At 40.2% G+C, this 4,307-nt stretch overlaps 1 long non-coding RNA gene across 1 annotated transcript; it reads left to right on the plus strand.

Annotated features, from left to right (window-relative positions):
- Nucleotides 1-260: 260 nt before the first annotated feature.
- Nucleotides 261-3,508, plus strand: LOC119911671. Its single transcript, XR_005445953.1, has 3 exons — nt 261-415; nt 1,004-1,124; nt 3,402-3,508. It is a non-coding gene; the product is annotated as an uncharacterized LOC119911671 (long non-coding RNA).
- Nucleotides 3,509-4,307: the final 799 nt, after the last annotated feature.

The following is a 4,307-nucleotide window of genomic DNA, read 5'->3' on the forward strand; positions in this document are numbered from 1 at the left end:
GCAGAGGGACAAGAGATGATTTCTGGTGGTAAACTGTCTTGTTGAAATGAAAAGTAAATGAAAGAGGAACAAGACAGTGTTGGACGCTGCAAGCAGATTCTTGCACATTGTGGACATTTCAGGAGGAGAGACATTACACTGAGAGAAGAGTTTACACCAACTCAGACTTTGTTTTGAATGTGAATACTTTGGGTTGTCACCCGGGTGTTTTCCATTAGGTGGCGGCAATGCAGCATTTCAGGGTCCCCACCGCCATAAAGCCACGAAGAAGAAGAAGACGGAGTGGGAGGAGGAAAGAGGAAAGTGAGCTAAACAAAACAAACTGTGCCTTTAAGTGTTTCAGCGTGTTAAATCTCTCTTAAACAAGAGGATGGCGACCTTCAGCAGACGGGCTCTGGACAGGACCTACTCTGTGGTACATGCACCTGATTTCACTTTAACCTTGTTCTCAGTGAAGATAATGAGCCGCTTGCTGTTGGCCAGGTTTAACATTGAGGCCTTTAAGTTTCATGTACTGTACACATACTCTTATTTAACATACATCTCATCAAAAGAAAGTGAGTTTTCTGAAATAGTTCACCTCAGGTTTAATGTGGGGCAGAAAGTATCAGAGTAAGGATATACAGTATGTTGTAGGTTCACGTGAATAAAGCATCCATTCAGACTGTTTGATTAATTAATAGAAAACATTTTTTGTCTGTCAAAGCTGCACTCATGCCAGGTGGGAGTTTCTGACTTGTAAGCAGCGCGCAGGTAACAAAGTGTCAGTGCAGAGTGTTGCAGCCAAACCAGCATGTCCTATAACATGAATGAGACACCACGTTTGTCTGGTGGCTTCCTTATATCTGTACAATGACATGATCTTTAATTCATATTTTTCGTGTCACTTTTTAAAAATATAAATAATAAATGAATTGGTTTTGCACTGATCTTAGTCTTTATTCCACGTCCTCGTGTCATGATGCTGTTTTCAGTTTTTCTCTGTCGTTTCTCTGTCCCTCAGGTCTTGCTGGCTGTCGTGGTCTTGTCCTGGTCTTATGTGATCTACGCCAGCAGGATCGCATCTTATTGGCTGTTGGAGAAGAGGACCGCCCTCCTCCTGCAAAACTGACCGCCAGTAACAGGTGAGTGATTCTGCACAAACACTAGATTTGATCGTCTTTGTTTTCAAATACCCATCATGAGGACGGCAACTAACTTCTTATTGATTAATCTGCTGACCATCCAAAGAGAAAGCAAATATTCACCTTCACGCCATGTTTCCTTGGAAAATTATCCTAATTATTAATTTATTATGAAAATAGTTGCACATTGATTTTCTGTTAATAGACTGATCATTTCAGCTGTAGCAGTTATTTATTTTTATGAGTCAAATTAGTTTGAGTAGCGCTGGGCGATATATCAGCCGTTATCGGCTGTAGATATAAATCTATGTCTGTGTTTATGTCGGCTGATACGAAGAAATGTCAATTAGATAAGAGAGACTTCATTGATCCCACTCCTGTGAGAGCAGCTGCAGATACAACACGAGAGATAAGACAATAAACATTAAATAAAAACAGAATAGATAACATAATAGAAAAACAAGAGTTTTATGGACATTATATACACATTTTATCTACAGGTACAGAAATGAGAGATGATTTTTAACACTGTAAAATGTCCGACTCACTCACTCATGTATGATGGTCAGCATGTTCACAACAAACCACATCTGAAGGATCCAGTGTTTCACGTACATTGATTTATCTGTGGTGGCCAACCACATATTGATTTTCATTATTACTATTAGTGAGGTAATAAATAAATTAAGGCTAGTTCATCAAGGTTTTCGGACAGTAAACAGGATGGTGTATCAGTCAGGACACAGGAATGAAGACGAGCAGATCATCTTCTAACTGTATTGAGCTCCAGCAGTAAATCAGAACATTACAATATTATTATTGTCACCAGTCTGACAAAAACAAATAAATCACCATTAGTCATTTAAACAGTTACAGTTCTTTATTGAATGTCTCAGTAAACATTGCTCTGCCCTTTTAAACAGAAATCTACAGTTGCATAAATGAGGAAATGACTCTGTGGAGAGAGCTAAGGAGCTGCATAGACTGCATTATAAAGGAGTTTACATAAGGAGCAATGGCGACGCCCTCTGGCGAGCCGAGGCTACTACACGTTACTACTTAACGTTAGACATCAGAAGGCTCACACCAGTTAACTTATGAACTCCCGTGGTGTTTTTCACCGTGAACGTTGTGCCAACACTGGAAATCTCACTCATCGTGCTGGACACATGTGAATGCACGGTAACTCTACAATACAATAGGGATGCACCGAAAATAAAAATTCTTGGCCGAGGCTGAAACCGAATATAATGAAAAAATTTGCAGAATACCAAACAAGTACATTCACATTTTATTCCATTTTTTATTTTTTTACCAATGCATAAATTAAACAGTGAAAATGTTCTTTTTACTCAGTTTTCACACAGGATTTGGAGAGACTTTGGTGGGTGGGTCTGAGGCCCGAGAGGGTCCGGTAAAGTAAATTACATTTAGTGTCCATTTACTTTTAATGGACACATGTAATATGTTTTATACTTTCTGTGAATATAATCCAATTCTTCTTATTTCCATACTGTACAGACACCTTATTTTTAAAACCCAGACGTTGTCACATGTGTATCCTCGCGCTAAAGTCTAACCCGGTTTGATAAATGATGATGTATGTGGTTCTCGTGTCGCGTAACATGAAGCCTCTCTTGAGGTAGGACTACTGCAACACTTGTCTTTGTAAAGAGAGAAAATGAAATAAAAATGAAATAAGAAGTCAGCCACAGATGGAGTGGATGTGCTAGGAGACAATTCAGCAGAACAGCATCTGCAAACACTTTAAAATGTCTTTTAACGCATTATGCTGAACACCGAAAGTGATTGATTTGCTATTTCCGGCCGATTAATTTCTGTGGCCGAACATTCGGTGCATCCCTACTATCCAATTAGTTTTGAGTATCTCCAGGCTTCAGCCAGCTCTGCTGAAGCAGCCAGAGAGGGTGAGGAAGCGAGAGCTGTAGCTGATGGAGAGAGAGATGTAGGAGAGGAGGAGGACAGCAGCCAACATGCAGCTGGGGAAGAAGCAACAGGCTGTCGTGCTGAAGTCATTTCCCTGTGGTGATTTGTTGCGGCTTGATCCAGATCAAGAGTGTTTGTGATTGGCTGGTATCAGTACGAGCCTCTGTCGGGCTGAGACCCTCTCGAGAGGATGTTGGGAGTCTCACACATTTTATTCCCCCGTCCTGCTGTCCTGTTTTGTTCTCATTCATGTGATGTAACTTTGATTCTCTCTCTCTCTCTCGTGCTCGTTGTCTTTGTCTCTCGCCCGTCGTCCTGCTCTGGTCTCAGGCTGATGGACAGTTTTTAAACCTTGTGAGGTTCAATCCTCTTACAGACTGAGAGACTCGACCTGACAGACCTGTGGAGGCCGGCCGTACTGAAGCACATTGTTAAAACACAACAGAAGTGGACTGAAGCCTCGTGACCTCTGAAAGCCTCCCGCCTGACGGGCCCTGAACGGGAACGATGGGAGAATCACGATGAAATCAACACAAGCAATTATGGGTACAATATTTGTTGTTGGTCGTTCGGCAGCTGGAGGTGGGCGGATGAAGCCTCATGAAACAATTTGAGGTGTGCTGACGTCTGCTGGTTTGTAGAGCTTCCACAAAGCACCAGAACACCTCCCTGTTTTATTATGTCTATAATGAAAGTCCAGGAAGCCTGCGTGATATTTATTATATTTCCAAAACTTCACTACAGCTGAAACGATTAATAGATTAGTTCATCAACAGAACATTTATTGTTTCGCTGGTTTCAGCTTCTTAAATGTGAATATTTTCTAGTTTCTGTTAGTAAAAGTATTTGTTAGGTTTCGTTTCAGACAGAAATTGTGATAAACAATTTTCAATATTTTATTAATTCCTGGAGGAAATTATAAAGGGAACAACTTCCAGCACCACTAGTGGTTTTACAGGAGCTGATGTGCCAGATGCTTTGTTGGACAGAGCCAGGTTAGCTGTTTCCAGTCTTTATGCTAAGCTAAGCTAGGGCTGGGCAATAAAATAATAATGGTAATATTATATATATCGCGTTTCTCAATAGCAAATGTTCAATAAATGTTTGATTTAATTAATCTGAATCAAACAAATCAGGGCTTCACTTAAAGATATTTTATAATTTTGTTGAGGACCAAAAGATATTTAATTTCACTCGTGCATATTTGTTGAAAAAAGATTTTATATTTATAGTTGT

The sequence above is a fragment of the Micropterus salmoides genome, unplaced genomic scaffold (assembly GCF_014851395.1).
Source record: "Micropterus salmoides isolate LMB-PRFRI ecotype aquatic unplaced genomic scaffold, ASM1485139v1 Ms_hic_scaffold_2, whole genome shotgun sequence".
Taxonomy (NCBI): domain Eukaryota; kingdom Metazoa; phylum Chordata; class Actinopteri; order Centrarchiformes; family Centrarchidae; genus Micropterus; species Micropterus salmoides.